The following is a 27,178-nucleotide window of genomic DNA, read 5'->3' as shown; positions in this document are numbered from 1 at the left end:
GTTTTTATTTTTATTAAAATTCTACTTACCAATTTTTCTTTTCTGGATATTTTTGCTATTGTGTCTAAAAATTCATCATTAAATACAAGCTCACTTAGATTGAGGGAGGAGACCACCCCTCATATTGTCATATGCCCAACTTCTGCCTCCAAAGAAAGAAGGAGTAAAAACTAAAAGGCAGAAATGGAATCCACAGGCAGATAGCCCAGCACTGCACCCTGGGCCTGGTAGTTAAAAATCAACCCCTGACCTAACTGCTTGTGTTATCTACAGATTTTAGACACTGTATGGAAAAGCATCGTGAAAATCCCTGTCCTGTTCTGTTCCGATCTAATTACAGGTCCATGCAGCCCCCAGTCATGTACCCCCTGCTTGCTCAATTGATCACGACCGTTTCAAGTGGACCCCCTTAGAGTTGTAAGCCTTAAAAGGGACAGGAATTGCTCACTCGGGGAGCATGGTTTTTGGAGACGTGAGTCTGCCGATACTCCCAGCTGAATAAAGCCCTTTCCTTCTACAACTCGGTGTCTCAGGGGTTCTTGTCTGCGGCTCATCCTGCTACATTTTGCTCCTATGTTTTCTTCTAGAAGATTTAAGGTGTCATGTGTTACCTTCAGATCTAAGATCCATTTTAAGTTAATTTTTTATCATATGATTGCCTGTGTATAGGAAAATAATTTACATTAGTATATCAACCTTGTATCCTGCTACCTTGATTTACTTATTCCAAATGTTTTATTTTCCATTTTTACTTATTATATTGACTATCACATTGTCTTTGAACAAAGACAGCTTTATTGCTTCCTTTACAATCTGTCTACTATTTATTTCCTTTTCTTATTATATTGTACAAGTTCAGTTGTCTAGCACAACATTGAATAGAAAGGGTGAAATAAAACACCCTTGCCTTTTTCCCAGTCCTAGATGAAAAGCATTTCTACTATTCAGTATAATATTAGCTGTAGGTTCTTTCTAAAGTTGAGGAAGCTACCCTGTATTGCTAATTTATGGGGGCTTTTATCATGAATGGGTACTAGATTATGCAAAAGGCTTTTTCTGCATCTATTGATATGATAATATTTTTATTCTTCTTAGGCTCTTGATATGGTGAATTATATTAACGGATTTTTGAATAAGGAATCAGCCTTACATACCTGGGACAAATCCCACTTGATTGTGGTGCATAATTATTTCTATACATTTTTAAAATTCAATTTGCTAACATTTGGTTGAGCAACTGTGGATCTGTATTCCTGAGAATTATCAGTCTGAAATTTTCTTCACTTACAGTGTCTTTATCTGATTTTGGTAGTTGATTCATTGTGACCTCTAAAATGACTTAGAAAATATGACTTATTCTTCTATAATCTAGAATAAATTGTTAGAAAATGTTGTAATTTTTTTCTTAAATTGTTCATAGAATTCACCAGTGAAGCCATTCAAACCTGGTGCTTTTATTATTTTTTGAAATGTTATTAGCTGTAGATTAAATATCTTGAGTGAACGTATTTATTCAGATTATCTGTTTCTCCTCGTGGGAGTTTTGGGAGTTTGTGCTTTTCAAATAATTGGTATATTTAATATATAAAATTTGTGAGCATAGAATTATTCATAGTGCTCATTTATTATACTTTTAATGTCATTTGTGAGGTGTACATTGAAGGAGTCTGTTTCCTTAACAATATTGGTCATTTGTAGCTGCTCTCTCTCTCTCTTATCCTTTGTCAGACTGGTTAAAGGTTTATCAATTTTGTCTACCTTTTCATAGAACTTGCCTTTAGTTGTGTTAATTTTTTTGTCATTGTTTTTAATTTATTGTTCTCTGCTCTAATTTGTATCATTTCTTTCTTTCTGTTTGCTATAAGCTTAAATTGTTATGTTTTCACTAGCGTTTTGAAAGTGAAATAAATTGCTAGATTATTGAGTTAAGAAATTTTTTTCTAATATAGGCATTTAATGAAATGGATTTCTCTCTAGGCACTGTTTTCTCTGCATCCCACAAAGTTCAATAAGTTAGATTTGTATTCTTACTTAGTTCCAACTTTAAAACGTTTCTTGTGAGACTTTTTCCTGGACTTCTGCATTACTTAAAAGTATGATGCTTAGTCTCCAATTATTTGTGGATTTTCCTGCTATATTCATATTATTGATTCCTAGTTTAATTCATTATGGTCTGTGTACATTGTTTGTATAATTTTATAGTTTAAATTTGTTAAGGTGTGCTTAATGGCCCAGAATGTGATCCGTCTTGGTGAATGTTTTATGTTAGCTTGAGAAGAATATGTATTCTGTTGTTGTTCAATGAAGTATTCTATAAATGCCAATACAATTACGTTAACTGATAATCAATACTCATTTTCTGCCCACTTGTTCTATTAATTACTGAAAAAGAGATGTTGAAATCTCTAACTATACAGGTCAATTAGTCCATTTTTTTCTTGCACTTTTTTTTCAAATTATGTCCATCACTTCTATCTGTTGATGCCCTGTTGTTAGATGCATATATCGTAGATTGCTAGGTCTTCATGGAAAATTGATCACATATGATTATGTCACTGTTTCTTTATTCCTGATGACTGTTCTTGAACTGAGGTCCACTTTGTCTGAAATTAATGGAGCAACTACTCCTTTTTAAATTAGTCATCATATTATGATATCTTTTATCCCTTTTCTCCTTTCCTAAAAATGTCCTTATAGTTAAAGTGGGTTTTATAGACAACATATAATTAAGTCTAAATTTCATCCACTCTAGGAACTTTTCTAATTAGTTTCTTTAACTTATTTATACTTAATGTACTTAAATAAATATGAGATACATAGCTAGGTATGTATACAGAAATGGAGATAGATATAGATAGATAGATAGATAGATAGATAGATAGATCAACCATATTTGTAAGGTTACATATAATTCTATTTTTCTTCTCTCTTAGCATATTAAGTATATTGCTTTATAAAGATAATTTCAGGAATTTCAGTATTTTAAACTATTCTGTATTCCTTTAAATAACACTCTACTGCTTCAACAAATGGTGCTGGGATAATTGGTAAGTCACACATAGAATAATGAAACTGGATCCTCATCTTTCACCTTATAGAAGATAGAAGATAACATCTGAAAAACTCTGCTAGACATTGGCTTAGGCAAAGAGGTTATGACCAAGAATCCAAAAGCAAATTTAACAAAAACAAAGATAAATAGTTGGGACTTAATTAAACTGAAAAGCTGATGCACAGCAAAAGAAATAATCAGCAGAGTAAACAGACAACCCACAGAGTGAGATAAAATATTTGCAAATTATGTATTTGCATTAATACATAGCTTAATATCCAGAATTTACAAGGAACTCAAACAAATCAGAAAAAAAAAACTCATCAAAAAGTGGGTTAAAGACATGAATAACAATTCTCAAAAGAAGATATACAAATGGTGAACAAACATGAAAAAATGTTCAACATCATTATCAAGAAAAGTGAAAATCAAAACCACGATGTGATACCACCTTACTCCTGCAAGAATGGCTATAATTTAAAAATCGAAGAGTAATAGATATTGGCATGGATGTGGTGAAATGGAAACATTCTTACACTGTTGGTGGAAATGTAGACTTGTACAACTGTTATGGAAAAGAGTGTGGAGATTCCTTAAAGAATTAAAAGTAGAACTACCAGTTGATCCAGCAATCCCACTAGTGAATATCTACCTAGAGGAAAAGATGTCAGTATATAAAAAAGACACTTGCACACACATGTTTATAGCAGCACAATTCACAATTGCAAAAATATGGAACCAACCTAAATGCCCATCAACCAATGAGTGGATAAAGAAATTGTGATATATAAATGCCATAAAATACTACTCAACCAAAAAAAGAAATAAAATAATGGCATTCGTGCAACCTGGATGGAGTTGGAGACCATTTTTCTAAGTAAAGTAACTCAGCAATTGAGAACCAAACATTATTTGTTCTCACTTGGAAGTGAGAGCTAAGATATTTGGATGCAAAGGCATAAGAAGGATATATGGACTCCGAGAACTTGGGGGTAAGGTTGGGAGTGTGGTGAGGGATAAAAGACTATGCATTCGGTGCAGTGTACACTGCTTGGGTAATAGATGCGCTGAAATCTCAGAAATCACACCTAAAGAACTTATCCATGTAACCAAACACTGCCTGTTCCCTCAAAACTGTTGAAATAATAATAAAATAAAATAAAATCCCATTAATTTAACCAAGATTTATTGAATACCTATCATATATCATGCACTATGATGAACACTGGGTTGACAAAGATTAAAAACATCATGATCCATGCATTCAAGAACTTGACATCTAAACCTCAGCATCACATAACATACCCATGTAACAAACAAGCACAGGTACCCTCATATCTAAAATAAAAATTGCAATTATTAAAAAAAGAAAGCTGACATAGGCTGAAAACTAGGCCTCTTGCACCAAATAGTTAACCAAATTTTGAATGAGAAAAAAAAGTTTTTGAAGGAAAGTTCTCCTTCAGTGAAGACACACATGTTAAGAGAGCAAAACAACCTTATTGCTGACATGGAGAAAGGTTTAGTAGTGTGGATAGAATATCAAACCGTCCTTAATATTCCCTTAACCCAAAGCTTGATACAGAGCTTGAACTCTCTTCAATTATTGAAAGGCGGAGAGAGATGAGGAATCTGGAGACCTTTGCAGCTAGCAGAGATTAGTTCTTGAGGTTTAAAGAAAAAAGGTGTTTTCATAAGATAAAAGTGCAAGAAGAAGCAGTAAGTGCTGATGTAGAAGCTACAACATGTTATCCAGAGATCTAGCTGAGATCATTGAAGAAAGTGGCTACAATAAACAACAGATTTTCAACGGAGATGAAATAGTCTTCTATTGAAAGACGATGCCATCTAGGACTTAAATAGCTAGAGAGGAGAAGTCAATGTCTGGTTTCAAAGCTCAAAGGATAAGCAGGACTGCCCACCCAGTGTGACCTATCCTGGGCAGGCTCAGGCACCTGTACCACTTGCATACTCACTGCACATACATTGCACTGGTGTGATCTACCTTACCCCTGTGCCCCAGCCATGTCAGGTGCAGAGGCACTCTTTATGCATGGGAATGACCCAGAGGGAACATTTACTCACTTTAAATGCAGCTTTTCTTAGAGAAAAAGCCAGCCTGAGTGTCAGTGGCTGGTCAAGGACAACAGTGAGGCCACTGGAGACGCCAAGATAGCTGTCAAAGGGAAAGGACAAAAGGAAAAGGAAAAGCAAGAGCAGAGGCAAGGACCAGAAAAAACTGAAAATCTGAAAAAGAAACTGACTGAAATAAAGGAAAAATCCCAGGAGGAGAAAGGAAAACTGAAACAAAAGTACACTGTGCAAGTAAATAAGCTGGAGAAATAGTTCCATTAAAAAATCCGAAGGAATTAGCCTTATTCAGACAGAGCTGAAAACAATAAACAAGAAAGAATAAGATGTTCTAAAGAAGAATTTAAAGAACAATTAATAGAAACATAAGGAGACTGTTAGGACCTGGGAAGGCATGGTTTTTGAAGAAAATCATCGACTAGAACAAAAGGCTGAAAAAAGACAATGCTGGCGATGAGATCCCATCATGAAGTTGTCGTGCAATTGAACAATGATGGAAAAAATGTGTTTAAAGAGAGTAGTTATCTCCAGAATGCTCTTGCATACCACCTGAAAGAAGTTTATCCTCTACAAAAACGCTCCCAGAAGTTGCAATAGAATCAAATCCTTTTACATCAAAAGGAGATTAATGAACTCTTGGTTAAGGAAAAGATTATGCAGCTTACCCAGTAGAAAGCACAAATCCAAACACTTCAGAAGAAGGTAGTAAGGTTGGAGACTGCTCTAAGTTATAGGACCAGAGTTTGAGACTGAAGTGTTAAAACTGTAGCAACAGCAATGATAGAGAACCAATCAGGTTACGTATAAACTGACAAGCAGTAGCAAAGTCAGGTGAACAAAAGAAAAATGAATTGAGTGAAGAAGCTGGCCAAGAACATGCTAGGTGAGAGAACAGCATTGGACAGTTCTTTTTTAAATGCCCTACACCAAGTGAAATAACAGATCCTATTTATCAGGAAGCATTTAAATTGAAAGCACAAGGGGCTTTCAATTACAAATGAGATCAGCACTTACAGGAAGAATGGAATATCCCCAAATCAGAACAATTGATGACAGAGAGCACAGCATCAATAGTGAAACGGGCTCTTACAGAGACAGAAATAGACAAGTATTGAAGGAAATATGAATATTGGAGATTTGATCTGGGAGCAGAATGGGAAAGTAATGAAATTTCTCTTTGCAAAAATAAACAGTTTTGTTTCTAGGAAATTTATTCAGATTTCTAGACCTCTAGTTCCAGGCTGTGTTGTCTCTGACGGTGGAGAAAAAAAAAAAATTGAGGAATGAAAGTAAGCTTCAAGATCCAAGTTTCATCACCTGGCAAATTCCACTATCAGACTCTTTTGGTGAAATGATGTTTCCCAATATTTTGGAAAGAAAAAATTACAAGTGTCTGACACAGGGACCTTCTGAGAACCACAGATGAACAGCATGTAACTGCACAGAAGCTGTGGGCAGGCATTTCCTTGTAGAAGTCTTACTACAGATTATGTTCAAGAAAGTATCTTAAAGGAAAGAAAGTTAACTCAGAAGTTACCTGTTTGCCACAGAAATTAGTGTCTCCCATGAGGGAAGATCAGAAGCTGGTAAATGAGAACATTTGCAAAGGCACTGGATTAGTGGCATTCACTTCCGCTTACAGCAGAATAAATCCACGTCAAATATTAAGCAAAGGACTCAAAGACAGAAGCACATCATGTAGAACTACAATAGCATCAGAGACCTTTTTTAAATACCCACCTTCTACCCAATTTTCCACCCCTGACCTTTCATTACTGAGTCAGAAATGGAGCATTGTGAAAGATTAGAGGGACAATCTTTAAATAAAATGCAATGCTGGTCATTGTTTACTATATCCACTGAAGAGATGGTGAATGGCTTTAAGAATCTTCTGAAAGTTTGTCCACAAACTTCTCTGACTTCCACCACACGAGTGGGAATATTTCCAAGTTGTAGCTCTATTGGTGGTGAGGATGTCGGTTGCATTTCCATATGGGTTGTTATTTATGATCTTGATGACTTTATCCAATGTTTCTGTCTCCAGACCCACAAGAACTGGCCCCAAAATCTTCTCTTTATAACAAGACATATTTGGCTGCCAGGAGTGTTACACCCAGAAAAAAGTCAGCATTTTAGATTCAAGAAGAAAGAGAGTTTTAAACAACAAGCTGACTCTCTTATTAGGGACAATTACAGTTGGTGACTAAAGCCAACACTCATTTATCATTCTGAACATTCTGAAAATCATAGAGCCTTTCAGAATGATGATAAGTCTACTCTTCTTGTGCTCCATAAATGGAGGAACAAAGCTTAGATGGCAACCCATCTGTTTACAGCATGGTTTACTGAATATTTTAAGCCCACTTTTGAGACCTGTTGTACAGAAAAATATTTCTTTCAAAATATTACTGCTCATTGACAATGCGCCTATTTTTCCAGAAGCTCTGATGGACATGTGCAATGAGATTAATGCTATTTTTATGCCTGCTCACACAACATCCATTTTGCAGCCCAAGGATCAAGGAGTAATTTTGACTTTCAAGTCTTATTATTAAGAAATATATTTCATAAGGCTATGTCTACCATAGACAGGAATTTATCCAATAAATATTGGCAAAGTAAATTAAAAATCTCTTGGAAATAATTCACCATTCTACATTCATTAAGAACATTCAAGGTTCATAGGAGTAGGCTAACATATCAATATTAACAGGAATTTGGAAAAATTTATTTGAATCCTCATGGATGACTTTGAAGGGTTCAACACCTCAGTGGATGAAGTAACTGCAGATGTGGTGGAAATAGCAAGAGAACTAAAATTAAAAGTGAAGTCTGAAGATGTGACTGAATTGCAGCAATCTTATCATAATATTTGAATGGATGAGGAGTTGCTTCTTCTGGATGAGTAAAGGCTTCTTGAGATGGAATCTACTTCTGATGAAGATGCTGTGAATATTGTTGAAATGACAGCAAAAGATTTATAATGTTACATAGACTATAATAGAGCAATAGCAGGGTTTGAGAGGATTGATTCCAACTTTAAAAGAAGTTCTACTGTGGGTAAACTACTATCAACCAGCACTAAGTACTACAGGGCAACCTCTTGTAAAAGGAATTGTCAGTGGTGCAGCAACTTCATTGTCTGATGGTAAAAAATTGCCAAAGCCACCACGGCCTTCAGCAACAAACACACTGATCATTTGCCAGGAATCAACATCGAGGTAAGACCCTGCAACAGCAAAAATATTGCAAGGTGCTAAAGGCTAAGATAATAGTATTTTTTAAGCAATTAATTGTTTTTAAATTAAGATACGTACTTTTTAAAGATATAATTCTACCACATGCTTCATAGACAACAATATAGTATAAACATAGTTTTATATGCACTCGAAAATCTAAAAAGTTTTATGACTTACTTATTGTGACAGTCTGAAACCAAACCTACAGTATCTCCAAAGTATGCGTGAACTGTGGAAAAAAGGTAAATTTGACACGCCTGTTTCACAATGTAAACTACTTAGAATTTGTAGTCTTTTGTTTCCTTCTCTTTGCAATGTCTCTCAACTTACCCTGCACATTTTCTTCAGGTGATAACTTCTCTCCATCTTCTAAATATCCGTAGCTATTAACTCATTTATTCATCCAACATCACTAGAATTTTAGCCACTGGTGTAGGCACTGAGGAAATAGTGATTAATAAGAGAGAATGCCTTGCTCTCACAGAAAAAAAAAATATAATGATCTATTATACATATAATGTAGTTAATTTCAAATTGTGGCAAATACTGTTTAAAATAACTGCAGAGAGATTAATGATGTTGGGGTGCTCATCGGAAACTGTCTAGGAGAACATTTAGAAATAGGTATCCACTGCACGTAGAAGATTGCCTTGTGAAGAACTGGGGAATCTTTCCAAGAACGTTAGATTAAAAATAGATAAAAACCCAGGAGATTATAACACGTCTAGGTTTCTCAAGAACCATAAATAAGTGTAGTGTGATTGGGATATTTAATAACAAATGTGAGGGACAGGAGATTTGGTTGTAGTGATAAGACAGGGCTTTGTAAACGATGATAAGGACTTCAGATTTATTTAAATAACAATAGAAGGCATTGGAAGTAAATAAATGAAGAACGTGATACAATAAATGAAGAATGTGATACATTCTAAATAAATGAAGAATGTGATACAATACTATGTTTGTATTTTATAAATAGGATTAATTCCTATAAATAAAGAGAATAATGCCGTAACATTAGAGATAATTTAAGAAGCTAAAGTCCCAGAGTAAATGTAATCTCATCCTTCACAGGAAGAGTTCAAATGAGTAGAGATGTTTCTCAAGAGTTACATGAGTAGAGATGCTTCTCCCAAAATGTTGGGAGTGAATAAAAGCAGAAGAATCTTTATCAGAAAGATAAAGGTTAATACAGAAGGTTAATACAGATTAACCTTCAAGACCACTCTCTTACATGGGCCCATGAGGGGGCATTAATAATGTACTCACGTGAGCATGTATTTTTTATAAATTTTGCAAAATAACCTATTTATCTGCAATTAGCTAACATTACTATTTCTTTCTGTCCACCTTTTTGTCACAATCACATTTCTCTTATATCAGATGGTGCTAGAATGGCCACAAGAATTTATGTATGCATATAACGGGACTTTGGCTGAAGGACACTTTGAGTTTGGCTTTCATGCTATATGTTTATGTGGTTCACATTCAGTACTGACTTCCAGGAATATTTGCATGCACTGTACTCATCTTATTACAAAAAGGATATTATTCAATAAATACATTATAGAGTAATGGAAATTATTTGTAAGGTTAATTGTAGGCTAGGAATACATAACTGATCTGAAAAAAAGTAGAAGAAATGTTGAAAGTTGAGCTACTAGAAGGATAAAAGTCTAAATACATATATGAGAATGACTTAAGTTTGCAACAGTGATGTGGAATTGATTATTTTTAAGAGATTAATTTTGATAAAAAATTAGGATTTACTCTTTAAGAATGAAGAAAGAAGGAAACAGAGGGTGGAAATTTACTGAATTATAGATTTCAATAAATAATTTAATAAATTATATAACTTACTTATTTTAGGACAGTCTCTGCTATGCGTCCCTACCTTTTCAGATAAACCTATGAGAAAAATATAGCTATAGGCAAGTTCTTACCTCTGGATTCCCTGAAAAGAATATTAGTGTCATATGGGCACTTAATTTTGCTCCTTCTAAAACTTCCCCCAAACTCACCTATCATAGTAATATCAGAAACTACCAAGAGATGCAGAATTAAGTGTCCCTTCTCTGCTTCTAATAAACTATAACATTTTGACTTCTTCAATAATACTCAAGGCAATAAAAGTGAAAAAAAAAAGTAACCAGTAGCTATTGATCACTCTGTGTGTAATCACATGAAGCTATATGGTTCTTTTTGCTCACTGATGGATAACTACCTGGAGCCCATAAATTACACCAAGTGTCATCTATATATTTTCTAAAAGACAACAATAACAGAATTATTTTGTTTTTTGGAAAGAGAAGTGGTTCTACATTTTTGGTAAAGCAGAGTGATGTAGCGGGAAGAAAACATAACCCAGATTCATGAGCTCATATTTTCAGTTAGTAACCATTTATGTCACCATGGGCAAAATAGTTAGTCTTTGTGAACCTCAGTTTACCAATCTGTGCAGTAAAATGACTAGATTTATGTCTTCTAGGTTTATACAGCACAAAATTTCACCCTATGACTCAACTCTGCTGGAGATACAAAGAGTTAGTCATTACATTTTATACATAGGATTCAGTAAACTAAATAGACATCATTTTTTGTAGATTTACCTTGAGGATACTAGAAAGAATGAAGATAGTGCCAGAAAGTCAATTATTTGATATTTTGATAAAAGGACTCACTCACTGAAATAGTATTCTTTTCTTCATTTTTCAGAAACTAAACTATCATCATATACTTATTCTTTATATTCATTGGGGGCCATTTACATCCTTTATCCTAGGGGAATGAAAGGTTCTTTAAAATTACAATTTTCTTTTCACAAAGTACTAAAGAGGAAAGTTGAAAGAGTCAACACAGGAATATAGGTACCATTATCCAGAGAGTCATACAGTAGCCTTCATTCCATCTGGTGCAGAATTGAGAGTACCAGCTGTCCATGTATGGATGCAGAAATAAAAGAAAAGTGGAAAATCTAGTCTTACATTGTGTTTGAAAATCAACAGATGCCCTTGCAAGTAAACTATTTCAACACATTTCTATGAGAGCTTTATAACTTCTAGAATGGTGGCATATATATCAATGCAGACACATTCTCTAGTGAAACAGCATAACTAGTGAAAATGGTAAATTTATAAGCTTGCCGTTTATAAAACTCTAGAAATTACCCTAATGGAATACAGCAAATATAAAAAGAGCATTTATTCAAGCAAGTCGATCAAATCTTGCTAAGAATAGTGAATCTATGGCATTTGAGCCATGACCCACTCTTCCTGCTCACAAGCTCAGCATGCAGAATTTTCCACTTTTGCAGGTGTATCCAAGAACACAGGACTTCCTGTTCTCCCAGCAATGAGTCATCAGGTAAGGATCTCCCCCAAGAAACAAACCATCAGCCTTTTTTTATTTACCATCACTTCATTTGGCAGAAGTTCTCATTAAGGCAAGAACAGCTGAAAAGGCCTGGACTCTCTTCTTCCACCTAGCCCCATCTGTAGGGTGGAAGTTTCATCTTAGACATGGCAGGCTGAGTATATGAAGACACAAATAGATCTCCTGTAGCTCATAGTAGGATTGAGGTTACAGGCTTGGAGAGGCAAGCCCTAAAGACCATAAGCTAGGGCCTTTGGTAGGATCCCACTTATAAGAAGTGTCACGCCAAGAGAAGCGGGTCGCTGTATCTATGTCTTGATCTGGAAAAGTGGCAATGAGTGTTTGCGCAGGGAGAACCCCACAGAACTGATGTTATTTGGGACAGAGTTGGGGAAAAATAAGCCCAATTACACTCTAGAACACAATGGTGGTTAAAAAAAAATTGAGAATAGACTGATAACTCCATAAGGTAACAAGCTAAACTTGATATAAATTAAAGGTTTACCAGAGATAACTGAGAACTGGGGAAAGAGATTGCTAATAACAGTTCCTCACTGAGTCAGAACAAACCTCAAAGAGTAGCATAACGGAAGACCCACGAAGAGGCATCAAAATTTTGATCAGACTGTGGAACAATTTCTATCTGAGGACATTGTGAAAAACAAGAGAGAAGCCAGTTGGGAAGTAATGAAAACTATAGCTGCATGTGATACCAACAGAGGTAGGTAGATTTACAGAAATATCACAGTGTACTTTCAAAAGCAGACCTGTGAACCCCAACATTATCCCAAAGTGACTGTGTGCAAGTCCAAGGCTATGACCTCTGAAGATGGCATCAGAGTGGGCACCCTGCTTGGGAAATATGCTTAACTAAAATTTTCCACCCAAGTCACTAAACAAATTAAGTAGGCAATAGCAACCACAACAAGCCCTAGATGAGGAGCAAGATGGGAAGTGGTAATAGAATCTGCAATTACTGTAATATGTTATCTAAAATATTAAATCTCTATCAACAAATTATGAGAAATGCAAATAAACAAGAAAGAGCAATGTATACCTATGAAATAAAGTAAAATCTGTCTTTAATGGGGCCCCAATCTCAACTCAGCAGACAAAAGCAAAATAGCTATTGTAAATTTTCAAAGAACTAAATGACACCATGCTTAAAAGAAAAAGAAAGATATGATGACAATACCTTATCAAATACATTATATCAATTAGAAAAATTGAAGTTACAAAAAGGAATGAGTAGAAATTCTGGAATTAAAAAGCATAGTAGCTAACAATTAGCTAGAGGGGCTCAACTGGCAGATTTGACCATACAATAAAAAAATAAAAGATTGGCCGGGGGCAGTGGCTCATGCCTGTAATCCCAGTACTTTGGGAGGCCACGGCTGGCAGACCACAAGGTCAAGAGATTGAGACCATCCTGGCCAACATGGTGATACCCTGTCTCTATTGAAAATCAAAAATTAGCTGGGCATGGTGGTGTGCGCCTGTAGTCCCAGCTACTTGGGAGGCTGAGGCAGGAGAATCGTTTGAACCCAGGAGGTAGAGGTTGCAGTGAGCCGAGATAGTGCAACTGCACTCCAGCCGGGGAACAGAGCGAGACTCTGTCTCAAAAAATAAAATAAAATAAAATAAAAGATTAAGCAAAAGGCATAAATCGATCCTTGTAGGTTATGCAATCTGAAGAAGACAGGAGAAAAGAATGAAGATAAGTGAAGAGAGTTCCAGAGAAATACACCAACATACACATCATAGAAGCACAAAGGACAAGAGGGAGATAAGAAGCAGAAAAAAATTTGAAGAATTATAGGGCAAAACTTACAAAATTATGATGCAAACATTAATTTATATACCAAAGAAGATTTAAAAAATGCTAAGTAGGAAAAGCCGAAGGGTTGTCTCGCCCAGACACAGCATAGTAAAAATATAGAAAGCTAAAGACAATGTCCCGAAAACAACACAGAAAAATCACTCTTCAGGTATAAGGAAACCCTAATAAAATAACACCTTACTTCTTAGCAGGAAAAACAATAGAGTCTAGAAATCATTGGGAATACATTTATATCAAAGAAAGTTAAGGCTATCAAGTATCTTATCTGCAGAAAACTATCTTTCAAAAATAAAGACAAAAAGGACATCACTAGAAAAATTTTAACAAACAGAGATTTTGGCAGGTGCGGTGGCTCACACCTATAATCCCAGCACTTTGGGAGGCCGAGCTGGGTGTATGACAAGGTCAGCAGTTCGAGACCAGCCTGGCCAATATGGTGAAACCCCCATCTCTATTAAAAATACAAAAATTAGCGAGGTGTGGTGGCGGCACCTGTAATCCCAGCTACTCCGGAGGCTGAGGCAGGAGAATCACTTGAACCTGGGAGGCAGAGGTTGCAGTGAGCACACCATTGCACTCCAGCCTGGGTGACAGAGTGAGACTCTGTCTCAAACAAAACAAAACAAAACAAAACAAAACACCACAGAGCTTTTGCTGCTATTAGATTGGCTTTAGAAGAAATAGTAAAGGATATTCTTCAGGTTGAAATCAAGTGACTCAAAACAGTAATTCAAATACATACAGAAAGTAAAGAAAATGGCTAAGGTAATTTGATAATTATAAAAGACAGAGATTAATACACTTGGCAATAAAAACAAGATTCAACTCTGCTTTCTAATGGAAACACTTTAAATAAAAAAATACAATTAGGCTAAAGGTAAAAGGATGGAGCAAGCTTTATCATGCAACAATAAAGAAGACTGAGTTACTATAATAATTTCAGTCAAAAATAGACTTTAAATTGTTTATAAAAGTTACTAGGAATTTAATATTATCGAGACATGAAAATGAAACACTGACACATGCTACAACAGAGATGAATTTTGAAAACAGTATGCTAAATGAAGGAAGTCAGACCTCCAAAGACCACATATTGTATAATTTTACTTATATAAAATATTCAGGCCGGGCGTGGTGGCTCACGCCCTGTAAACACAGCACTTTGGGAGGCCGAGGTAGGTGGATCACCTGAGGTCAGGAGTTTGAGACCAGCCTGGCCAACATGGTGAAACCCCGTTTCTACTAAAAATACAAAAATTGGCCAGGCCTGGTAGCGCACACCTGTAATCTCAGCTACTCGGGAGGCTGAGGTGGGAGAATCGCTTGAACCTGAGAGGCGGAGGTTGCAGTGAGCCAAGATAGTGCCACTACACTCCAGGCTAAGCTACCCAGCGAGACTCCCCCTCAAAATAAAAAAATGCAGAAGAGGCAAATCTATAGACACAGGAAGATTCATATTTGCTCAAGACTAGGAAGTTTGGGTAATTTTTGAATAACAACTAATGGGTAAGGAGTTTCCTTTGGAGGTTGTTAAAGTGTTCTAAAATTTATTGTGGGTGATGGTTGCTCAATTCTGAGAATATACTAACAACCACTGAACATTTTAATTAGGTAAATTGTATATTATGAAAATTATTTCTCATTAAAGTCATTAAAATTTTATAAAATAAAAACATGTATTACCATCCTACGGAATATTTGTGCCATTTTGTTTTTGTTATTCATATATGACAGGGAATTTTTCTTGAGAATATCTCATTATATATATTCAACACTATGGCAGATATGAAATACTATAGATAAGTATTAAAATAATTACAAAACGATAATGTCTATATGTATTACAATGTCAAGGAAGAAGACCATGTAAAACAAAACAGTCAGGTGAGCATGTGTGTATGTATGTGTGTGTGTGTCCTATTAAATGACAAGTAGTGTGACCCTGATTTACAGTTTTCTTTTGAGGAATATCCTGGTGAATACAGAACTGAAATTTGAAGTAGAAAAGAAAGCTAAGCAGCCAAGAGAGAATGAAGTGAAGTATTAAAATAAAATTACATTAAATCAGCAATTCTTTGGGAATATAGAAGTACTGGAAATCTGTATTTGCCCTTAGATATAAGTACAAACAAAAAAGGTCATTAACAAACGGAGAAGAAATCTATAAACAAATGTGAACTATTCATATTAAGTGTATGAATAATCAGTGATCCGTTTTATGTTACAACAGAGCATGAGGGAATATAAAAGAATTTGGGGAACATTGATAGCATTGTGCAATAGATAGGAAATAGAAGATTCTAGAAGACATTATTGGATTAATTTAGATGTTCTAAGCTAATATATACACAAAATGGAGTGTAAAGTATGTATGGAGTGTTTAAAATAAATACACAAATTATTTGATACTTCTTTTAAGAGTTAGAATCTAATTTCCTTCCTACTAAATATAGGATTGAGTTAATCACCCAATTATTAGAAACATAATGTGGTTGAAGGGATGCTCCATAACTTCTAAGACCAGGTAAGAAAATGTGATATCCTTGACCTTCAAACCAGGTCATCACACTACAAGAAATTCCTGGTTATAGGTAGAGGTCACATTTATATAATTTAACCAATGGTCTCTACTGAGGACCCAGCTTATTACCATAATTCATAGTCAGGCATAACATTAAAAAAATCTTTAAGGTGACTTCTACCCCAACTACCATTTGACTGCAACTATAGATAGTAACACTCTACTTTCAAAAGTTAGAATCATAAGTTCCAATGTACTATACTAAAATTTAACCTGCTGCTATCTGTACGTAGGAGATATATATCCTTTTTGCCTCATCTGAGGTGGGAATGAAGAGAAAGTTGCAAGAAGAAGCACTTGTGAAGGTTATAGACAAGAAGCATAAACCCATTGAAAGACAGATTTAACAGGCATGTTCTTTCACCATTCATCATACATTAGCACGACACTAACAAGGCTCTAGTATAATAATAGTGGATTATAGATGAAAGGGCCTCAAGACGCAAACTCTTGAAAGGAAAACTTAGAGAAGTCAAGAGTGGAAACAAAAAGACACTAGAGGAATTTGAAATCTCCGGCTTCATGACAGAAAATTTGCAAGCTAGAAAAAAGAAAACTACAATATTTAATATGTTAAACATTTTTAAAAAGTTAACCTGGAATTATCTAACTACTAAAATTATTATTCAGAAGTGAAGTAGAAATAAAAACTTTCTCAGAAAACTGAAATTGGGGGAATTCATCAGCAGAAGACCTGTCTTTTCTGCACTTTATATTATTGTTTGCTTTGTTGAAGATCAGTTGGCTGTAAGTATTTGGCTTTATTTCTGGGCTCTCTATCTGGTTCCATTCATCTACCTGCTTATTTTTATACCAATTTTTATACCAATACCATGCTGTTTTGGTAACTATAGACTTGTAGTGTAGTTCGAAGTTGGGTAATGTGATGCCTTCATATTTGTTTTTTTGCTTAGTCTTGCTTTGGCTATCTGGGGTCTTTTTTGGTTCCATATAAATTGTAGGATTGTTTATTTCTAGTTCTGTGAAAAATCATAATGGTATTTGATGGGAGTTGAATTTATAGATTGCTTTGGCAGTATGGTCATTTTCACAGTATTGATTCTACCCATCCATGAGCATGAGAAGTGTTTCCTTTTGTTTGTGTCATCTATGATTACTTTCAGCAACGTTTTATAGCTTTCCTTGTAGATCTTTCACCTCTTGAGTTAGATATATTCCTGAATATTTTATGGTTTTTTTTTGCAGGTGTTATAAAAGGGTTTGAGTTCTTGATTTGATTCTCAGCTTTGTCACTCCTAGTGTATAGCAGTGCTACCAATTTGTGTACATTGATTTTATATCCTAAAGCTTAACTGAATGCATTTATCAGATCTAGAAGCTTTTTGGATGAGCTTTTAGGGTTCTCTAAGTATAGGATCATATCATTGATGAACAGCCACAGTTTGACTTCCTCTTTACCGATTTGGATGCCCTTCATTTTTTTTCCCTTTTCTGATTGCTCTGGCTAGGGCATCCAGTACTGTGTTAAATAGAAATGGTGAAAATGGGCATCCTGTCTTCTTCCAGTTCTCAGGGAAAATGGTTTCAACTTTTCCTTATTCAATATAATGTTGGTTGTTTGTTTGTCATAGATGGCTTTTATTACGTTAAAGCATGCCCTTTCTATGATGATTTTGCTGAGGATTTTAATCATAAAGGGATGCTGAATTTCATCAAATGTTTTTTTCTGCATCTACTGAGATGATCATATAATTTTTGTTTTTACCTTTGTTCCTGTGGTATATCACATTTATTGACTTGTGTATGTTAAACCAACCCTGCATTCCTGGTATGAAACCCTCCTGATCATGGTGTATTATCTTTTTGATATGCTGTTGGATTTGGTTAGCTATTTTTCTGAGGATTTTCATCAAAGATATTGGTTTGTAATATTCATTTTTTGTTATGTCCTTTCCTAGTTTTGATATTAGGGTGATACTGACTTCATAGAATGATTTAGGGAGGTTCCCCTCTTTCTCTATCTTTTGGAATAGTTTCAGTAGGATGGTACAAATTTTTCATTGAATGTCTTATAGAATTTAGCTGTGAATCTACCTGGTCCTGGATTTTTATTTGTTGACAATTTATTTTATTACTGTTTCAATCTTCCTACTTTTTATTTGGTCTATACAGAGTTTCTGTTTCTTCCTGATTTAATCTAGGAGGATTGCACATTTCTAGGAATTTATCCATCTCCTCTAGCTTTTCTACTTTTGTGTGTAAAAGTGTTCATAGTAGCCTTGAATGGTCTTTTGCATTTCTATTGGTTGTAATATCTCCAATTTTGTTTCTAATTGAGTGTATTTGGATTTTTGTCTTCTTTTCTTGGTTAATTTCATTAATGATCTGTTGATTTTGTTTATGTTTTCAAAGAACCAGCTTTTCATATCATCTATCATTTGATTTTTGTTGTTGTTGTTTCAATTTTATTTCATCCTACTCTGATCTTTGTTATTTATTTTCTTCTGCTGGCTTTTGATTTGGTTTGTTCTTGTTTCTCTAGTTCTTTCATGTGTGAACTTAGGTTGGCTATTTGTGCTCCTTCAGACCTTTTGATGTAGGCATTTATTGATGTGAGATTTTCTCTAACACTGCTTTTGCTGTGTTCCAGAGGTTTTGAAAAATTGCACCACTATTATCATTAACTTCAAATAATTTTAAAATTTCCATTATGATTTAATCATTCACCCAAAGATCACTCAGGAGGATATTATTTATTTTCTATATATTTGTATAGTTTTGAGGGTTCCTTTTGGAATTAATTTTCAATTTTATTCCATTGTCATCTGAGAGAGTACTTGATATAATTTCAATTTTCTTAAATTTATTGAGACTTTTCTTGTGGCCTATCACATGATCTATCTTGGAGAATGTTCCATGTGCTGATTAAAAGAATGCATACTCTGCAATAGTTGGATAGAATATTCTGTAAATATCTGTTAAGTCCATTTATTCTAGGGTATAGTTTAAGTACATTGTTACTTTGCTGACTTTCTGTCTTGATGACCTGTCTAATACTGTCAGCAGAGTATTGAAGTCCCCCACTATTTTTGTGTTGCTGTCTGCCTTATTTCTTAGCTCTAGTAGTAATTATTTTATAAATTTAAGAGCTCCAGTATTAGGCACATAGATACTTAGGATTGTGATGTTTTTCTGTTGGACTGGTCCTTGTATCATTATATAATGTCCCTTTTGTCTTTTTAAACTGTTGTTGCTTTAACATCTGCTTTGTCTGGTGTAAGAATAGCTACTCCTGCTTGCTTTTGGTGTCCATTTGCATGGACTATCTTTTTTCACCCCTTTACCTTAAGTTTATGTGAGTCCTTCTGTGTTAGGTGAGTCTCCTGAAGATAGCAGATACTTGATTGGTGAATTTTTATCCATTCTGCCATTCTGTATCTTTTAAGTGGAGCATTTAAGCCATTTACATTCAATATTAGTGTGGGGATATGAGGTACTGTTCTATTCATCATGCTAGTTGTTGCCTGAATACCTTGATATTTTTTTCATTGTGTTACTGTTTTTTTGTAGGTCCTGTGAGATTTATGTTTTAACAGGGTTTCATTTTGGAGTATTTTGAGGTTTTGCTTCAAGAGTTAGAACTCCTTTTAGCATTACTGGTAGTGCTGGTTTGGCAGTGGTGAATTCTCTCATCATTTCTTTTTCTGAAAAAAAATTTTATCTCTCAATGTATAAAGCTTAGTTTCACTGGATACAAAATTCTTGTCTGATGATTATTTTGTTTAAGGAGGCTAAAGATAGGACTCAAATCCCTTCTGGCTTGCAAGGTTTCTGCTGAGAAATCTGCTTTTAATATGATAGGTTTTTCTTTATAGGTTACCTGGTGCTTTTTTTTTCCTCACAGCTCTTAAGATTCCTTCCTTTATCTTGACTTTAGATAACCTGATGACTACGTGCCATGGTGATGATGTTTTAACAATGAATTTCATAGTAACTCTTTGAGCTTCTTGTATTTCAATGTCTAGATCTCTAGCAAGACCAGAGAAGTTTTTCTCAATTATTTCCTCAAATAAGTTTTCCAAACTTTTAGAATTCTCTTATTCCTTGGGAACATCTATTATTTTTATGTTTGCTTATTTAATATAATCCCAAATTTACTGGAGGCTTTGTTCATTTAATTTTTTTTCTTTTTCTTTGTTGGATTGGGTTAATTTGAAAGACTTGTCTTCAAGCCCTGAAATTCTTTCTTCTACTTGTTCGATTCTATTGAAACTTTCCAGTGTATTTTGCATTTCTCTAAGTATGTCTCTCTTTTACAGAAGTTGTGTCTGTCTTTTCTTTAAAATATCTATTTTTCTGGAGACTTTTGCATCCAAATCCTGTATTGTTTTTAAAATTTCTTAAGTTGTTTTTCACCTTTTTCTGGTGCCTCCTTGAGTAGCTTAATAATCAACCTTCCAAATTCTTTATCTGACAATTTAGAGATTTCTTCTTGGTTTTAATCTATTACTGGAGAGCTGGTGTGATCTTTTGGGAGTCCTTGTTTTGTCATTTTACCAGAATTACTTTTCTGGTTCCTTCTAATTTGGGTAGACTGTTTCAGGGGAAAGATCTGGAACTCAAGGACTGCTGTTCAAATTCTTTTGTCACACAGGGTGATCCCTTGATATGGTGCTCTCCCCCTTCCCTTAGTGATGGGGCTTCCTGAGAGCCAGACACCAGTAATTGTGTATTAGTCTATTTTCACACTGCTGATAAAGACAAACCCAAGACTGGGCAATTTACAAAAGAATGAGATTTAATTGGACTCATAGCTCCAAGTGGCTGGAGAGGCCTTACAATCATGGCAGAAGGCAAGGAGGAGCAAGTCACATCTTACCTGGATGGTGGCAGGCAAAGATACAGCTTGTGCAGAGAAACTCCCATTTTTTAAAACCATAAGCTCTCCTGAGACTCATTCACTATCACAAGAACAATGCAGGAAAGACCCACACCCATAATTCAGTCACCTCCCACTGGGTTCCTCCCACAACATGTGGGAATTGTGGGAGTTACAATTCAAGATGAGATTTGCATAGGGACACAGCCAAACCATATCAGATTGTTATTGTTCTTCTGGGTCCAGCCACCCAGCAGGACTACTGAGGTCCAGGGTGGTTCTAGGGAATGTCATTAAAAATTCCGGGGATGTGATCCATCTTCAGGTCTCCAAGCTATGGATACCAGCACCTACTGTAGTGGAGGTGGCAGGGGAGTGAAGTGAATTCTGTGGGAGTCCTTGGTTATAATTTTGTTTAGTGTGCTGGTTTCCCCAAATACTGATTATACTAGCAATGAATTTGTCAAATGGACAGACTTGCAACCCCTGGTTAGCCAGAGTGTTGCAGGTGGTGGAAGTAGCTGTTGTTTTCTTCTTCTTGGAACAGGGCTGCTCTGTTATGAGTTGCTGTTATGGTTTGAGTTGGTTGGTCTCCAGCCAGGAAGTTGTGCTTTCAAGACAGCATAAGTTGCAGTAGTAGAAGGGGGATATAATCTTGCCCTACATTGGCCAGGATAAGTTTTCAGGTTACTCAGGCAATGGCCAGGGCCATAGAGCTCCCAAGAATTTATGTCTTTTGTCTTTGGCTGCAAGAGATGGTAGAGAAAAACCATTAGGTGCAGGTAGGGTGAGGTGAATCTGAGCTCAGACTCTTCTTGGGCAGGACTTGCTGCAGACCCTGTGAGGGATGGGGGTGTGGTGGTCAGGCCAATGGAGTTATGTCCCCAGGGGGATTATGGTTGCCTCTGCTGAGTCATATCAGTTACTTGGGAAACTGGGAAAAGCTGGCAGTGACAGGCCTCACCCAGCTCCCAGGCAGCCAGCAAGTCCAGTCTCACTCCTGCTGTGCACCCCCAACCACACTGAGTTAATATCCAGGCAGCCAGGGAGCAGGGTAGAAATCTTGCCCAAAGCTACAAGCCTCCCTACTGAGAAAGCAAGCAGGGCTGCAGCTTTGTCTCTCTCCCTGCCTCCCTGCACCTTCAGCTGTGGTTTCTATGCTCCTATCTGCACTTCCTTTTCACCCTTCTAGATTCTGTTCAGGAAATTTCATGCTCAATTGACATTATTGCAAAGTTCAGCTAGGAGCTTCCTTCACCCTGTGGCCCCTCCCCAATTTTCCTGGCTGCCTTCCTTTCCCCAAGGACCTCTGTAAAATAAGGCCAGGAATGGCTTCCCTGGGTTCTAGCTGGGGACTGGACTCCCACTAGGTTCTTCCCACTGCTTGTTCTACTTTTATATTTCACTTGGCTCCCTAAATCCATTTCAGCTCTAGGTAAGTTTAAACCCTTCTCCCTTGATGTAGATTTTCAGGTTCCCCAGTGGGGATGTGTTTTCAGAGGCTAACTTTTCCCCCTCTCACACTTTGAAAACTCACAGTTTTTTGGCTGTCTTGTGGCACTTGCAGCAGCAAACTGTTTCTTTCAAAGCGTTTGTGAATTCTTTCAGTTTTCCTGGTATGTTCCTGCAGTGGTTCTTAGAGCAAAAGTTCACAATGTGAGTCTCCAGATGTTGCTCTGTCCATCCAAGTGGGAGCTGCACATTAGTGCTGTCTCCCATCTGCCATTTTATCCAGATCATCCTGTGTCAGCTTTCAATATGCCTTCTTGAAAAAGTTTAATTATGTCTAGCTTTTGATTTAAAGTGAGAGACATGAAATTTTTTTTTCACTTGAAGATTCAGAAGTCACTGTAGAGTTATTGGCCTAATTTCAATATTATTGTGTCTCAGGGACTAGGAGGTGCCCGAGAAGAGGGAGAGAGATGGAACAATGGCCAGTGGGTGGAGCAGTAAGAACACACACATTTACCTATTAAGTTTGCCATCTTATATGGGGGTGATTTGTGGTGCTTCAAAATCATCACAATAGTAACATCAAAGATCACTGATCACAGATCACCATAAAGATATAATAATAAAGAAAAAGTTTGAAATATTGAAAGAATTACAAAAATTTGACACAGAAGCAAAAAGTGATCATACATTGTTGGAAAAATGGCACTGATATACTGGCTCAAGGCGGGGTTGCCAGAAACTTTCAATTTGAAAATTGGCTTTGGATTTTTTATGTGAAGCATAATAAAGCAAAGCACAATAAAATGAGGTAAGCCTGTACTGAAACTTTTCTTGCAAGTTCAGAATAACCTAAGTAAATCCATCAGCAAGATATAAAAATTAATTTGTGTTTCTTTGTTGTTAAATTTTAAACCATATGCATAGAATTAAAAGAGACATAATAGAAAGTGAGGTTAAAAACTCTGAAATAAATTCAACGAGTTTAAACTTTAAATACCCATATGTTATTGACTTAATTGTGATCACCCCTAAGGTTTTTATGCTGAAGGTCTTAACTCCTGGTACCTCAGAATGTGACTGGTTTTGGAGGCAGGGCCTTTAAAGAGTGTGGCTATTAGGATAAGGCTTTAATCTAGCAAGGCTGGTATCCTTTGAAGAAGAGGAAGAGACACCAGGGATTTGAGTGCACATAAGATAGACCATATGAGGACACAGAAAAGGTGATTGCTTGCCATCTGCAAGCAAAGGAGAGAGAGAGAAACCTTAAAAGACACCAAACCCACCAGCACCTTGAACTTGGATTTCCAGCCTTCAAAACTATTAGAAAATAAGTGTTGTTGCTTAAGCCAGCCAGTCTATAGTATTACAGCAACCTTAGCAAATTAATACTTCATATGAAGTTTTAAGATAACGTGAATTAATATTAGAGAACCCTATTGCATTTGCTCTCTTTGAAATGGATAAAATAACATCATTAGAATTTGTTAAAATTTTATTTTATTTTGCTAAAATAAAAGAGATTTAATTTAAAAAATATTTTTAAAGAAGTTTTATATACTTGAATTTTGTAAAGAATAACACATGCAGTCAGGAAAGGAAAAAAAGTCTGAGAAGAATGATTACATAATATTAAAATGTATGTTATTTTAAGAGTTATTATGAATTCAGCTAAGTGCAATTTGAAATAAGCAAAAAGTTAAGTTTGTAAAGATTAAGACTTTAAAAATTTGTGGTTAGTGGTGTTGGTTGCTTGTTTGTTTTTCACCAGGTATAAAGTTTTTATTATATTCAGTATTTTCCTTATACAAAAAAATTGACCAATGATTACATTATGTCTATGATGTCTTATTTAACATTTCCTCTGACCATCAAAAACTGATGATGAAAAAACATCATTTTTGCCTTCCACAGATTAAAAATTATAAATTTAGAGAAATCGAAAGAAACCCCCTACATACACAATTATTTTCCAGCAATCTTTTTATTGCACTTTGAAATACCAGGTGGGAATATCAACTTAGTATAATATTAAATTGTCACAATATTAAAATGGTGCTCTTCTTATACTTCTCATTTATAAAATTCAATCTTTTTTCAGGTTAATCTGCAAATTCTCACATATAATAACACCACTGTATGTGCAGATCCTTTATGAGTTTATTATTTTCCTTTAGTTCTATATAAATTTGAAAAAGAATTTTTATATAGCAATTTTACATAAATTTTAAAAATTGTCAGTTCATGTAAGCACATGTCACAGAAAAAATGGTATTGACTGAATTGTGCTAAATCTGTATATCAACTTGGAGAAAAGTCATTTATGTAGTATTTCAACCCATGAATATGAAAATGTATATTTACATCTACATTTATCATTTATTTTGTTTTTGATGTGTGATAAAATTTATAATTTACCTACACACATATATGGCCTTTCATAGATTTTGTTAGATTTATTCATAGAGACGATATTTTTGAAAAAAATATATAAATGGAGTGACGCTATATGAGGGCCCTATGCAGATGATATGAATGGCTTAGCTCCAGGGATGTTCTTTCCAATACCTTTCTGAAAGGTGAACATGGGAGATTTGCAGAACAATGACTCTGAAAAAAAAGTGTTATCTTATTAAAAATATGCAGTGTCTACATGTTTACTGCTGGTTTATAGAAATGCACTTGATTTTTAATAATGTTGCTAAAATATATGTAAATATAATTTAAAATCTTAACTTTTTTAAATGTATAGTTCAGTTGTGTTAAGTACATCTATACATTGTGAAACCAATCATCAGAATTATTATATTTTCATCTTGCAATACTGAAACTCTACACCCATTAAACAACAACTCTACTTCATAACCTATTCCCTTAGCACCTAGCAACCACTAGTCTACTTTCTGTCTCTATAAATTTGACTGCTTTAGTTATTTCATATAAATGAAATTATTAAATATTTGTATTTTCACAACTGGATTACTTTACTTAACATAATGTCCACCAAGTTTATCTATGTAAACCCTAATCCTAACCCTAGCATAGTATGCAGTTTTCTTCTTTTTATTTTATTTATTTATTTGTTTGTTTGTTTTGAGATGGAGTCTTGCTCTGTCGCCCAGGCTGGAGTACAGTGGTGCCATCTTGGCTCACTGCAACCTCTGCCTCCCAGATTCAAGCAATTCTCCTGCCTCAGCCTCCTGAGTAGCTGGGACTACAGGCACCCACCACCACCCACTGGGCTAATTTTTGTATTTTTTAGTAGAGACGGGATTTCACCATGTTGACCAGACTGGTCTTGAACTCCGGACCTCAGGTGATCTGCCTGCCTTGGCCTCCCAAAGTGCTCAGATTACAGGTGTGCACCACTGCACCCAGCCAATTTCCTTCTTTTTAAAAGCTGAATAATATTCCATTGTATGTCTATACCACATTTTGTTTATGCTTCTACCTTTTGACTGTTGTGAATAATGCTGCTGTGTCCATGAGTGTACACATATCTCTTTGAGATACTGCTGTCAATCCTTTTGGATATATACCCAAAAATTGAATTACTGAGTTTTGTTAATTTGTACTTGATTTTTCATTTTTAATTTGTATCCAACAAATTGCTGAATTATCCTATAAATTATAATAATTTGATATAGAAAATTCTTTTGAATATTATCATTATACACTTATATCATTTGAAAGTAAAATATTTTTTATCCTACTTTCCCATTAACATAGTTTTGTTTCACACATTAATAAGCTGGCTAAGACATCTAGTGCAATGTTCAATAAAAGTCAGTTTCTAGAATATCTTTTTTGGTTTTCAACATCTGCAAGAAAACTTTCCAAGTAGTAACATAGTGTTTTTGTACATATCTTTGCTAGCTTAAGAAAGTTAACTTCTAATCTTAAATTTGCTAACTTTTCTGTAAAGGGAATTCATTTTTATTAAAAGCTATTTTTCTACATCTAGTATAATAAGTATATGATGTGTTCCTTTAATTTGAAAATATGACAAATTTTAGTAATTTACTTTTGTATTTTGAGCCAAACTTGCATTTTTATAAAAACTGAAATTGGAAGTGATATACCTTTGATTCTGTGTACATAAGTCAGATTGGCCACTAATTGCCTTTAACTTCTATTTTCTTTGTTGAAATTATCAAACTTCTGTGCTATGCTTAATAAAAACAAGTAATATGAGTTTTTATTTCTTTCCAGTGAGTATCTCCTTCCGCCCCACACTCTGCTCTCTCCCCCTTTTTGTTTGGCTAATATTTCAGTACAATACTGAATAGGAGTAATAAGAGAGGCCATCTTTGCCTTGTTTGTGATCTTATGGTGAACATTTACAGTTATTCATTGTTAAGTATTATGTTAGCAATGGGTTTTGCATGAATTCCCTTTCTAGTCAAGTATATTCCATTTTAATTATTGTTTAGTCAGATTTTTTCTCATGAAAAGCTATTATTATTTGTAATATGCTAAATTCCTTTTCTGCATCAATCGATATAATCTTTTTTCTTCCTTAGATTTAGCATATGACAAAATAAACTGATTGATTTTCAATTATTGAACCAGACTTACATCCTCAGAATAAACTACAATTGGACGTGGTGTATTATGTATTTTATATATTTTTGCATTATATTTGCTAATATATTGTAAAATTTTGCTTATATGTTCATAAGTTCAGTAAAGTAGCAGGATATAAAATCAA

At 35.1% G+C, this 27,178-nt stretch overlaps 1 protein-coding gene across 3 annotated transcripts in view; it reads left to right on the top strand.

Moving 5' to 3' along the window:
* LOC129143984 (uncharacterized) overlaps positions 1–27,178 on the top strand; it is a 320,066-nt gene that overhangs the window by 283,113 nt on the left and 9,775 nt on the right. The gene's annotated exons all lie outside the window — the stretch shown is intronic.

The sequence above is a fragment of the Pan troglodytes genome, chromosome 4 (genome assembly GCF_028858775.2).
Source record: "Pan troglodytes isolate AG18354 chromosome 4, NHGRI_mPanTro3-v2.0_pri, whole genome shotgun sequence".
Classification (NCBI taxonomy): domain Eukaryota; kingdom Metazoa; phylum Chordata; class Mammalia; order Primates; family Hominidae; genus Pan; species Pan troglodytes.
Note: the sequence above shows the minus strand (reverse complement) of the source record. Positions and strands in the feature narration are given on the sequence as shown.